The sequence below is a fragment of the Falco rusticolus genome, chromosome 6 (assembly GCF_015220075.1).
Source record: "Falco rusticolus isolate bFalRus1 chromosome 6, bFalRus1.pri, whole genome shotgun sequence".
Taxonomy (NCBI): domain Eukaryota; kingdom Metazoa; phylum Chordata; class Aves; order Falconiformes; family Falconidae; genus Falco; species Falco rusticolus.
Window position 1 is genome coordinate 3,067,308 of NC_051192.1, and position 14,328 is coordinate 3,081,635.

A 14,328-nucleotide genomic window follows, 5' to 3' on the forward strand; every position below is an offset into this window, starting at 1 on the left:
GGAGCACCATCGGCAGGTTAGATCCTGTGTGGTCTTGTCTGTCGGGAAGGAAGGGCATTTGGGTAAGTTAAGTAGCTGGGAGTCATAGAAAGGGCTGGTCTTGAAGGGAGTGTTCAGCTGAAGATGGATGAGCTCTCCTGCTTCGTGGACCCGTTCCCCCTGTTACCTGATTTCTTTATGACATGCTGGCAGTCGCCGTAGCTGGGCTCTTGCTGCGAGACAGTCAGCGCTGCACTCACAGCACTGCAGGAAAAATAAACCCATTCAGACGAAGCAAAACACTTGGAAAAACATGGAGATGCCTTTTATTTGGTAGTATTTTTTTTTTTGGTTGGTCCTGAGTAGTGCTTCCTCTTAAAGCTTTGCATACAAAGACCTTTTTGTGAGGGTTTTCAGCCTTTGCACTAGATTTGGCTGTTTTCTTCTGACGCCACTATCATAAGAGGAGGAGGAGAGAGGAAAGGGCTGATGAGAGGAGCCCATTAATGAAAATTAGATATTGTTTAAATTTTGGTCACTGTCTTGAAGCCATATCAAGCCAAGCCTTGGGTTTTTGGTTGTTTTTTTTTTTTTCCCCTTCTCCACCTGATTAAAACAAGAGAGGTCAAGTTCTTCCCAGTGCGGTACCACCATGCAGAGCATTGAAATGGGGGTCTCAAGAGATCTGGTTAGGTTTTCTGGGTTGTCCAGGCAGATTGATGCCATCTGGAAGTATGGCTGGGGAGAGGATTTGAAATCTGGACTCTGATACTGGTTTTTCAGTCTTCCATTTTTCTAAAGTAGCTTTTCAGTGGGACTAAATGACTTTAATTGTATTGAAGGAGCTTGACTAATTCACACCAGCTGAGGGACTGGCCCCTGAAGGTCTGGGCTGGCCTGTTCTTTCTGTGTCACTTTTTTAAAAAATATTTAACTTTTTGGATAACAGTGTAGAAATGGAAGTCCTTGGGTGCTTTGCATTCAATTTGAGGTGCAGCAGCACCTTCTGAGTATGTAATTCCATGGTGGCTCTGGCCAAAAGAGATGCTTCCACTTATGGAAGTGGGCATCATTTGCTCGTTTCCACCTCCCTCCAGGAAAGGAATGATGAGCTGGTGGGCTGAGGCTCTGGCAGAACATGTCTGATAGTCCTTGCCTAGATGGGCTAGAATGTCTTACACCTTTGTAGGAAGAGAATGAGCAGGAAGCAAAATACAGCTCTCCCTCTGCTTTTGTGGTGATGTGGAGGTGCCAGGTTGTGAGCTGGGCTGACAGGGTGCTCTGCACCTCTTTGATTGCACAGGGTCTGCTTGGTGGGCACAAACCCCCAGGCTGGGGGCACCGATGCTGGGAAGCACCCCTGCCACTCGGGTGTCCCAGTGTGGTATGGGTGCAGCCCGTGTCTTTCATTGCCATTGGAACCTCTTAGAAATGGGCTTCTCTGCTCCAGGGTGCAAAGTCCTGGGTTTCTGAGCCTGTCTAGAGTAACGTTAAGCTTTCTGTGATTCAGCTGAACAATGCATAGAAATCTTTACATATTTTTTTGTGTAGCTGAATATACAGTGCATCCTACTTCTTGTGTGTGTAGGGATTTTTTTTGTTTGTTTTTTTTTAAGAAGAAAGAATACTGTGGTTGGGGTGTTAATATTTGACTGCATCTTTCTTTTGGTCCCTTCTTCTTTATTCTGCTTTAACTGTACAGTCCTTTAAAGGTGGTGGTGGGGGAAGAAAGGAAATATCCTGCTTGTCACTCTCTCAGATGGTATTAAATGACCTTGCTGGGAAAGAAGGAGCTTCTTCTAGGTAGCAACTCCAAAGCTTTATTGTTAAAGTGCCATCCTGTTTGTTCTTAAGGCCAAAGGCATTAAACCCACAAATGTACATAAACAGGAAAGTTAAAAGAGAGGGAAGAAAATAAAAATGGCAAAAGGTAAGAAAGCACAGCTTCTGATGCTTACAGCTTGCTTGCTGGAAAATGTTTGCAATAGCTTTCTTGTCATGGGCTTTAAGGGAGTTGGACCAGATGCTCAGCACATGTAAATCTTGCTCCATTGTACCGCTGTACCTGGCCTGCTGTCTTAGCTTGCCTCCAAGCAAGGACCTCAGGAGAGGGTTTCTCCATGGATGAGCAAGTCTGACCTTTATTAGTAAGGAGGTTAAGAGGAGAGAAAATAGAAGACACAAGAGGAGACCTAGAGTGACTATTGATAGGAACCAAGGTTTACATCTCAGGTGTGGCTGAGGGATTCGGCTGAACCTGATAATTCCTATATCCTTGTCTGGAGCAGAGCTGCACTGACAGGCATGCTTCTTGTTTTCCTCCACTCAGGCAGCTGGGTTGGCACACCTTTTAATGCCTGCAGGCAACGTAATGAGGAATGGCCGAGCAGCAGACTTGGTGAGGATGCTCTGCAAAATTACCTGCCATCCACTGAAGCCTTTGAGTTGTAAAGGGCCTCTTGGCAAAGCAATCTCCCAAAAGCATGGAAACCTTGTTCTAGCACAGCTAGTCACCAAAAGAAAATACCCGTTCATCCTAGGTGTGATGGGCTTCTTTGTGATTATCTTTGTGCCACCTTGGGCTGGGAGGCCATGCACTTAGCTGGTGGTGAAGGTGAGAGTCTCCTCTGTGCTTCTCCTCACTGCCATTTGTGTTTGCATCTGGTCCTTGCTCATATACAGGCAACCTCCTTGTGAACGCTACCTTGATGTGGCTAGGATGGTCCTCTGACCTCACCGCACATTTCTCAGCAGCTGTGTCGTTTCCTCCTGTTGAAGCCCATCAAGTTGTCGTTACTTACTTGGGGTTTTTTTTGCAAATAATTTTTACATAGATTTTTATGTGCTGAGGTGTCTGCCTGCTGCCTTTCACCTGCTTAGGACAAGGAAAGACATCATTGTGAACTTCAGTACAGTGGTTCCTCTACATAAATATTTTACAAAGCTCGCATGAGTCCTTTGGGGTTAGGAATGATTTGTCCTGTCAATTCAAAATGTTACCTAATACCAATAAATGCTAGTGAAGAGCTTGTAGCTGGCATCGTATACCAAAGCACTATGCACTCATTAGGAATCACCTATGCAAGTGCAAGGCCAGCCAAAATAATCTCCTAATCAGTTATAAAAAGTCTACAGTACTTGTCAGGAGCTCAGTGTGGGGCAATAGCATTGAGAGTTGTGGTTTCTGGCTCAGGCACTAAATCTGTTGCACATGGAGACAAGCCAGAGTAAGGAGGACCTCACTGGGACCCAATCTTTCCCATGTTTGGGGTAAGGGAAGGGGGATTTGAATTAAGAATGTAAGTCTTCAGATAGTTGTTACTTTGGGATTATCACCATTATAAAGGGAACAGTGTATGTCAGAGGTCTGCTGTTTTGTGGGGACACATCTGTGAGTATTTTCCAAAATACCTGTCTTTTCCCATGTGCCAGAAGCCTCCCTGCATGTCACTTCTTACGTGAATCGGATGGCATGTGTGACTTGGCATGCGTGAGGCTGCATAAGGGATATCTCAGGGTGGTACGTATTTTTTTTTCCAGAGGCGGTCCTCATACTATGCACGATATCTTCCCATGTGAGGAAAATGCTGACCTTGCCTGTTGAAGTTACTTTATGTCTCCTGGTTGCTGGTGCAAAGCTTTTGCAGAGAGGAACAGGCTACTCTTATCTTGCATGTTCTACCTAAGTTACTATTAAAATTTCATTTGATATGTTCAGTGATTTAGGACTTTAAAGACCCCTTTGGCCTACCGTAATTCATGAGTAAGTATGTCATCGTTCTTAAACGGAAAAAGAGTTGAAGTGTCTCCAAAGGATATATTTTTGACTAGGGCTGGAAAGCTTAAATGGTCACTTGTCAGTCAGCTTTTAATAGAAGCTGAAATCAGGAAATATCAGAATATGGCTCCTGAAGCGCATTCTGTAATCAAAGGGGAACGTACATTTTTTCCTAAATGCCCAATTACCAAGCTTGCTATGATGATCAATTGAGAAATCTCTTCCCTGCAGTTGTTCCATCTTAGAGTGATAGATGGTTATAGGGGTCAAATCCGTCCTGCGTGGCTATGTTTGCTCCTGCCCTGAGGAAGCACTGAGGTCCGTGTGATGTGGTGGGACCACCAGTGCCTTTTGCAGACAGCGTCCAGGCAGCAGAGGACGGTGTCTTGTGCTTTGGCCCCTCCAAAGTGATGCTCCCGAGGGTCAGCAGCAGCCTCAGCCTTTTGAACATGGAGTACGCACATTGTGGGTCAGACCTGGGAGAAGGTCTATGTTCTACTACTTATTTCCCTGGAGCTCCTCAGATCTGCACCTGGGAGCTTGTGGGCTGGTGGGGTTTGTCTGTCTCTCTTCAGCCTTCTGCCCAGTGCCCTGTTTGCCATCAGACGTGTGTTGGGAGCCCTGTTTTGGTGATGCCTCAGGTGCCAGTCGCATTTAGGGCAGTTGGGTTGAACGTGCCATGTGGCAAGGATGGTTGCGTCCCTCTGCCGGCAGCTTTCATGCTGGCTTTGGCCAACAGCACAGCTCTGCTGCGCCTTAGAGAGACACAGGATCTTGACCCACATGCCAAACTGTGCTTCCAAAACTAAACATTTGGGCAGGCAAATTCTGTTGGTTTGGCATTTTAAAGCTGTATACGTGCCTAGCCGGTAGCTGAGGCTGCCTGAATGTTCAAATTTTAGCTGCTTTGGCTTTGTCCTTCTATAAATATTCAGTCATCATGCTTTTTTTCATTGGACCAACAAGGAGAAAACTAGAAATTAGTATTTTAAAAATTATTGTCTTCATGAGGGCAGTGCAATACTTATGCTGTAGGCATTCCCACAAACTAGGATGGGTTGAAGTAGGCTTAGCCCCTGGTTTATGAGACCAAGGTCAAATGTGACATGTTTGCAGATGAGGAATTGTCAGGATTGCTTTGCCAAACCACGTTACCAAAATTCTAGTTCTTTGTGCATCAGCACTGTATTTATTTGGGTTGCTGCTTGAAGGCGCTAGGATGAAACCTGCTGCATCTGCTGTTTTGCATGGTGAGTGTAACAAAGCATGTGGTTGATATGACTGGGTACTGGCTTTTGTGCAATTGCTCATGTTTTGTCTTCATTTTCTTAAGTTTTATACACTTTCTCAGAGAAAGAGGCTTGGGATATTTGCGTAGGCGTCCATGGGTGCCTGGTGGGAAAGGCACCTTTGTCCTGATTCTGTGTTTGATGGGTGGGATCACTGCTCCAAAGTCAACAGTTAAGTCACAGATGCTGTGAATCCTTAGGATCCCCAGGCTAGAACACATGTAAGAAGTTGGGAATAGCTTCTGCAGAGAGCAAACTCTTCTGCACTTAAAATACAGACAGAAATACTTCCTACTTATTCAGCAGCTTCTGCAACATGCTGTGGAAGTGACAGCAGGTCCCCGACAGGACTACACACTTGGATGTCCTGGGCTGGATCTAGCACGTGCACCAGTGTCACTTGGAACTGGATCTAGAAGATGCACTAATGGTGCTTGGACTTCCACAAGCCACCAGGCAGAGGATGTCTCCCACCTTCTTAAGTGACTCCACACTTCTTACCTCCCTGCTATGCTGGACTGGGCAAACTGGAGCCAGCCCGTTGACACTTGCTTTAGGAAAGTTGGCCAAGTTGTCTGATGGAAAAATAAGGGTGACCAGAATGGTGCTGCGTTAGCAGATTAACACGCGAGCAGCCCGTCAGTGTGAAATGAGGGCATGCAACAGTGGAGTGGAAGAGGTTTTTCTTGTAACTTGCCACAGGCTTGGTCATGGCATGCGTGTGGTGAGGTCTCACCCCCACCGCGCTGGTGATGCACATGTTTTTTGACTAATCCTGCAATGACAGCACATGAGCTGAGGGTCTCCGAGGTATGGTTTCCCATGCTCTGCCAGCACTTCCCTTCCAGTGAGCGTAAAGCTTCAGCTCCAACCAGGTATCTTAGTACCACAGGACTTCTCTATTTAATTGAAATTACTTTGCAAGGCCATCCAGAATAAACACTTTGGACAACAGAACACGGTTGGTAATATGGAACATGTGATTTTTTTAAACTTTTTTTTTTAACAAACTGCTCCGGGAAAATGTTTCCACACTGACAAAAACAGAACAAATGTAGGTCAGTGTCTGAAGGAGATGAAAGAAGCCAAGTGTAATGAGAGCCTATTGTTTCATGCTGACATATGCAGGAAGCTTGTGGAGAATGAACATCAAACTAAAATGTGAGGAAAAAAGAATAGAAGGCATGAAAATCATCATACTCAAGAAAACAAAGGGATCAGAAAGTTAAGGGGCACGCTAAGAAATCTGCACTAGGAGGCTAAATAAATGAGTTTCACATTTCCCCTTCTCCCTTCTCTTCAGTTCCGGGTTTCTCTCTCCCATTTGTCTACTAGGTAGCAGCCTCTTCTTCCTTCCAGGAATACTTTGATTTTTTTTCCTTCCCATCCTGCAGATGCCAGGGCCTAGAGAGATCCAGATGGCAAGCAGACCAGCAGAAAAATGCCTCTTTACTATTTCACTTCTCATCTTCCTCTCAAGTTAAAAACACATGAAAGATCTATTGAAAAGAACAGACAAGTCTTATTTACTTTTTAATAAGTAAATTTAGTTTACTTATTTAACAGAAGTTGATCCACTGTTCAAACAGCTGGAATAAATATGAAGAAGCAATTTAGAGTCTAATTCTTTACTTGCGTTCACCAGTCTTACACTGATGTATCTTCTTGGGCTTCAGAGGCGTTTTCCTGACTTGGGCAATGGGCATGAAAAATTGGCCCTTCATGCTAATTATTTCTGCCACCCATTGTCATCTGGAAACATCTTCCACAGCTCTGGCCAGCCAGTGCCTTCCCTAAATTTCCAGGCGGGTCCAGGAGACTTACGTCTGTTCCTCTGGTACCTTAACTGACAGGGCTGCACCGGAGCAGAACTGCTGCAAGAGGAGGGAGTTATGTCCTGGATATTTTATAGATGAGGCACTGGTGCATTTTTTCCTGCCAACTATTTCCTTTTCATATAGCTTTTTCCACCTCTGGTAATAGAAAAATATCTCTGTGGGAAAACTGTCTGCCTAAACCCTGCGATGCCCCATTGACTTGAGTCATGTCACCCAGGGGCTGGCCCAAGGGGGACTGCCCTGGTGGCTGTGCCAGTGTTCCCAGGATTGTCCCTTCCCATATCCTTCCTTAAACGGGCAGGATACCATATTTCCACCCCGTCAGAATAATGAAGGGCTCCTGTGACAGCCTGATGGATGCTCTGGGCCTGTTCCTTGTGAGCTCTGAATTCACGGCACCATGAAATACATCGTCTGATGAGAGGTGTTACTGGGCCGTTGCTATTCCTTAAAAGTTCAATAGTTTTTGACAGTAAAAATTGTGAGCCCTAGCAAAGAACAAAAAATCTGCTATCTGTCATCCTTACAACGTATAAAAATGAAGCCCAGATTTTTGGGTTATTTTAGGGCACAGGGTGATGATGACTGTTTCAATGTACTTAGTGATACATTTAAATTGGTGATTTATGCAGCCTGACATTGACTTTAATTTAGCTCATGTTACGAGTAAAGTAATTCAGTCCTTAATGAAGTGTACTCCATATGACATATTGAACATGGGATCTGACAATCAGTGGTTGAAAACCAGCCTAGGTTACATTTTCTTTTGTCATTTGAAGTGGGCTGTCAGTTCATAAACTTAACTGGAGGCATGCTAACCTATCATTCTCTCTGAAGTATGGTGCTGAAGACTGAGACCTGTATTAAAATAAACTTTTCTCATCCTTTGAAAGGAAGAGGAGGGAAAAAACTTAAACGTGAGCTACGTTACACAGATGAGAACATCATAGCACGCATATGTGGTATACACACATTTATTTAGTTTTCTGCAATGTGAGTATATAGAAAAAAGGGTTGTTTACAAAAACATTCGGGTCCTGACCTGTGCAAACCTTTGGATTGTGTAGTACAGGAGTGAAAGAATTTGATATATGTGTTCCTGAACAAATGGATCCAGCTCTGAAGCAGTATATTACACTTACGTCGGCTCTTAACAGGGCTTGGGAGTAAGGCTGTAGGGTAAGTGATGGGAAGCATAGACCGGCTGGCTTTGGGAGAAGTTTGGGGGGCTTTCTGTGCCTGCATTTCAAAGGAATTAACAGAGCAGCTCTGAACTGTAAATATGCAAATATTTTCAAGATTTATGTGAAGAGATTCATCCTTGTTTGCGTATGGAGAAGGAAGCAAACGTTTTGAGTCATTCCAGGAGGCGACATTAAAAAATGAGAAAGTCTGCTGTAGCTGGAGTCAAGTCACAGCTGTGTCATTTCTCAGTGCAAAAAGTTGACTTAAAAGTAGCATGGCAAGGGCTTTTTTGTGTGCAAGGCTGATCCAGGCATCCCCATCACCCACTTCTTTCCTCTGTGTTGCAAAGCTGTTAAAGGATGCTTTTAGTGTTTGAATGTGGGATTTGGGGGAAAGAACGGAGGCAAGCAAGGAGCATTGGCTTCGGGGCCAGTCGAAAATTATATATATTTTCCCTTTTAAAAATAAATAATAAAATTAAGGGGTGGGGGGTAGGGAAAGGACAGATGTTATGTCCCAGAGTGTTTTCTGGGAAGAGGAGGACAAATGAAAGGACATGAATAAAAAAGTTGTAGTGAGGGAGAGCTTGTCAGGCGAAAGCATGTCTGTGCTACAAGGGAGGAGTGTGGGAAAGATGTTAGCTTGGGTTAAAATAGCACCGTGACTGGACAGCCTGGGTTTTAACTCAGCCTAACATGAAATTATCCCAGACTCCCCCACCAGCTTGAACTTGAGATGATAATCTAAGTAACCTGCTCCCCTTGCCAAAGCTACCTTGATTTTATTGGTGTTTTACCCCCAGGCGAGGTACCCACGGTAGCCTGCCTGGCTTACAAATTCAGTAGTTTGCAGTGTGGAATATTTTGTGCTAGATTAAAACGGGATTGCGGGCATGGCAGTGGGAAGCAACTTGCTTTAAACAGAGGGAAAGCAGCAGAATAAAGCTGGCTTTTCACCAGCAAGGAGCCACTGCCGGTAGCCTGGGTGGCAAACTGCGGGTCCGAGCCTGACTGGTGCCCCGGGACGGTGGGTTCGGGTTTAAGGGCAGGGTTATTGGCCAGAAGAAATGAAGGGGCTTTAATTAACTAGGAAACATGATGCCCGTTTTTGTGCTTAGCCCAAACAGCTCTTGATTTTATATATTTATTTTTTTGGGGTGTTGAGCAGTCTCAGTGCTTCTTGGCTAGGAAGGAAATAGGATTGACACTAGGGAAAATGAGCAAAAATTATTGGCTTGAAAAAGTTAAAGGAAAAAGGAATTCTTTGACAAAAAACAAAAATCAGAAAAATACCACAAAAGATCCTCAACTTTCAGCATTATATAAATGCTGCTTGAATATCCATTTGATCTTTCGCCTTTGGATTTACTTAATGCAGTATATCTGATATCTTGCTGTTTTCATAACTCTGCCCAAAAAATTGCAAAGTATAGCAGTGGTCAGGGAGGGGGGATCTAGCCCCAAGAGTATGACATTTTATTTTAACATTGGGCATGACATGGATTTAGTTTTCCAAGAAGCAAATGCAGTATCATACGTCGATACTAAACTGGAAAATGGTCTAAATGCTAATATGTGGAGTATTTGTGGACTTCTAACCAAATAGCTGATTGATCAAGGGAAGGATGTTTGACTTTTTGGTGGAGGACACGGCAATTAAGTAGAAACTAAATACTTACAAAAAATAAAACAATCCCAGGAACAGACCACATTATCATAGGTTCCAGCTCAGCCCAACGCTATACAATTTCATATTTGATTTATTATGTTTTAGCCTGGGAGCTTCAAATGTGTCTAGGAGTTTGATAGGCAAACCCCAATGAGATTCTCCTGGCTCCTTTGAAAATGGCAAGAATTTTCTATTTACGGCATCACTAGTGATCAATGAAATTTTTGGGACAGTTCAAGAAATATTAAACAGGCTGAGTTTGCTCTTTATGAATTAGTCTGGTGTTTATTCAGCAGCTCATTTTTCATCGAAGTGCAGTATTAAAATTTCACTTGTTTGTTATAGGGTTGTCAGTATGAAATCTATTTCCAAAAATATACGTTTCCATCTTCTCGTACCCTTTTCCCTGCTGTAGCTAAGGTTATGTCAACAGTCCCAATGTAAACTCCCTCATTCCAAAGTTTAGTAAAGCTGGCATCATTGGTCCAGACTTGAGCATAACAAACCCATGAAACAGCCCCTCTAGGAGCACGTTTTGAAACAATTATTTTCAGTGCCTTTGCTTTCCGCGTTAAGCATCCTTCTGTACAGAAAGCAGTTGCGTTCGGCCTCTGTTGCAAAGTTATGGTTACAAGAAGGAAATTGTGTAGACCCTCATATTTTCCTTACACCATTAAAGCATTTGCATCTCAGAAGTTTAAACTGGCTGCCCTGCTAAGATTTAAAAATCAGCCCTTGCTCAAGCTCAGTAACTTTTTCCGTAGTGTTGGTTACCATGCATAGCCATAGTAACATCACAAGGATCCATGCCAGGGCTCTTGGATGGTGCACTCTTCCCGCTTGTTGCCATCTTTTTGGTTCTCCTATAATATACATTTTAAAAGTGTATACAGCTGTATATTTGCTTAATTGGGAAACTTTTTGGCATCTCCTATGGAAAAATAAGAACCAAACCCTGGATGAGGCTTAGGAATGCCAGCATGGTGCTGCGGAGTTCATCATTCACTCCTCCCTCCCGATCTGTCTGGGTTCCCATCGTTGAACTGGGCTGAGCTGTGGAACAAGGCGGAGACCGGCATGAGCTGTGCCCCCTTTTTAGTACCAGCTAAGGGCCTCAGAAAGAAGCTCCCAGAGCACTGCAGACCTGCTGCAAGCTTCATCTTCACCATGCACTGGTTGCATGTTCAAATGTTTTTGCAAGCTGGAGAGCTCAAGGCTGGGCTATCCAGCGTGCCCGGGGGTTGTGTCCCATTATAGGTGACAAAATTGGTTCCTAATGCAGCGCAGTTTGATTTACATGCTTCAACTTCCATTCTCAACAATAAAGCTCCATCGTTCCCTGGCTGCCAGCAGTAACTTGTCCTTGGCCTGTGGGCTGAAGGAGGTCTTCTACAGCCAGAGCACCTGGCGCACCCATGCTCTGCGTGCAGCTGGATTTTCTGCAAAAATGGATTAAAAGAAACTGGGAGGGTGGAAGTAAATACGGCATAGTGACAAAGAGGTCAATGATTTCTAATGCTTCCGTTGCCCTAATTATCAATAAGCTGGGGTCGTGCTATTAGTGCATCCTCAGCTAGGGTAAAGAACACCAGACTCTGGTACAGACCTGCCTCGATAAGGCACCAGAGCCAACAAGCAGCCTTTCATGGACCTCACAACCAGGGCCAGTTATGGCACTAATGGCTGGGCCACCAGGTCTTCCCCTTGCAGCCCCCAGGTGACAGTGAAAGCATAAAATAAGAGAATAGGCTGGCTAAAGGCTGTTTCACAAGTTGGTTTTAAAGGAAGAAGCAGGTGATGGCAGAGAGTGGCCTCTGGTGCCATCAGTGAGGCTTGAAGGGGAGGGTGGTACAGCAAACATGGAACTTTGGGTCAGAGGATGTCTAAGCCCACCAGGCAATCCTGGTCTTGGATATACCTGATTGGCAATACTTGGGGAAAAAATGTAAAATGATGGAAACTGCAGGTGAGGCTTCTGAAATGTAAAACTTTATGGGGAGTGAGGAAGCAGGAATGGATATTTCAAGGTGAAATGGGAATGGGTAGTCACGTAGCTCTAAAAGCTGCAGGAAAATCAATCCTTGCTGAATAATAGGAGGCTCAGAGAAAAAATAAATGTAAGAGTTGGCAATTCTGAACCTGATTAACTTGTATGGGGCCTTTGGCTTGCATGAAATTCCCTTTTGGATGGCTCAGCTCTCTAATCTGAAGAAAGATGGGGAAGGCAGAGGCAGCCACCTCTGAGATTTGCTACCAAGGAGCCAAGCAGGGTCAGACTTCGTGGTGATGTGGAACCATCTCTGTAGGCACGAGACTGAACCCGCCCACTCATACTAATGTGCTTCTAAATGCCAGTTTGCAAACCAGTCTGGGTTTCAAACATCCCTGTTGGCTGTCCTTTCTTTCATTATTATTAAGTTGAGGATGCCATTTCTAGATGTTCTTGACTGATGCATACCCAGTGTTTTGAACGCCGTGCCTGGAGTCTCTGTGATTTTTGCATGACAACAGGATTACATTTATACAATTAATTAACGTTTGCTTGACCACTTTTATCCAATTTCTTTCTCCAGCACATAAAAGAGAACCTGACATAAATTTCTCTTTCAAAACAATTGACTTAGCAACTGCTGACCTTCTGTTCTGTCATTCCGAGGATTGATTGGATATTGTTGAATTGTTTCATTCTGCAGTAATTAAACATAAAATTAATTATGCTAGTAACCTATTATTTCTTTGAACCAAGGACCAAGTCATTTGTTTTTGCTTGGTTACTCTTCAGGTTCTGACATCAGACAGCAAAACCTTGCTGTTACAAACAAACTAAACAGTATAAAGGGAGCAATTTAATAACCAAAATATAATATAAAGACTTCTAATTTCCGTATGGCTGGCCTATTGCATTAGGTTAATATAATTTGATCTATAAATCTTTTAAACCTTATGATTTTGTAATTTAAACATTTCCTGGATGGCTAATCATGCAGGGAAAGACTAATAATAATAAAAAACCCCCCAACCTAAAACAAAACATGAGCCAAAAATATACCTTAAAAGTATATTAAAAAGATTAGAAAGGAGGAACATTTGTAGAAGACTTGGTGAGCCCTAGTATGGCTGAATATTTCTGGAGCTCGCAGCTTATACAAGTCTGTCGGCATTCAGTCTGGTGCTGATGCAGAATTTCCTTTGTTCCGATGAAAGCGTTGTTAGATATGTTTACATTGCTCGTATTTGGTGTAGAAAGGAACATCAGAATGACAAGTTGATATTATCAAAATGTATGTGCTCATGGACACCAAAATAGTATTTTGTGGTTTTCATTAGCATGGGCCATATTAATTTAATTAACATGATTGAAAGTTATATCATACCATGAGGCAGATACCGAGCCCTGGCTTATTACTCCCCCGTGGGCTGTAAAACGCTACGGCTGACAAAAGGGGTGCGTGTGTACGTGTGAGCCTTCCTGCTGAGAAGTTCACCTGCACACTTTGCCCCAAAGCTGGTGGGGATGGTGGGATGATGATCACACAAAGTCAGAATGAAGCAATAACAGAAGTGGGCAACCACCTGGCTCCGGCAGAAGGTGGGCTTTTCCCGGGGCCAGGCACCAAGGTCCCTGCGGGTGCTGGCTGTCCTCTTCCAGGCTCACCAGCCTCTTCCCGGGACTCTGCCTCCAGCACCAGCATCGCCCGAGAGGTTTTACACTCAAGGTTGGAGCACAGCAAACAAAACCCCTCTGATTTTTGTGGCTGCTGGTACGAGTCCTGGAGGTGGTTTCGGAGGTTGGCGCTTCACGCCCCTAACTCTGGTTGCCACCAACGGGGCCATCAGCTGGGCTTTGCTGCTATACAGGGACCAGGACACCTGGGGAGATGCTGCTGTGTCTTTGCCTCCCTGCTGTGTTGGGCAGCCACCTGCTTTGCTTGTACCCAGCTCTGATGGAGCTCCTGTAACATCTGCAGATTGCTCCTTGCATCTCTCTCTCTTTTTCCTCTCCTTTTTCTGCCTCAGAGAGTGATTTTTGCTGGTAGCCATCCTTTCATGATGCTCAGATCTCTCTGGTGTAGAGCTTAACTCCTCTGCTGTGACAAGATATACATCAGAGACGTGGGAATCTTGAACATAAATGACTTTTTAATTGTATGACTCCACATAGCCCACTGTTGAAAGATGTGGTGGGCAAGAGAGAGCAATACTTTACAGACCAAACACAGCCACCAATATATGAGCCCTTTGTTCTCAATCCCTTGCCCTAAGGCAAGTAATACACTCAGGTCTGTGGACATTGAGCCTAATTTGATTCCACTTACCCCAGTGAAACTATATTGACTTCGGTGGAGACACTGCTTTCCAGTGATATAAATGAGAGCTAACTAGTTCTTCAGGCCAGTGGCGATTACCGCCTAGCTTAAGAGTGGCGTACAGCCACAGCGGCTGCCGGGTTCTCATCGGCTGAGAAATGTCTGCTTTGTGGGTATGTCCGTCAGGGTTCATTTTCCACCTTGGTGTGGAGGAATTCTGGCTAATGAGTTGGGTTTTGGGTGCCTTAGCATTTCTGTGGGAATGGTTTGATTAAAGCCTTGCC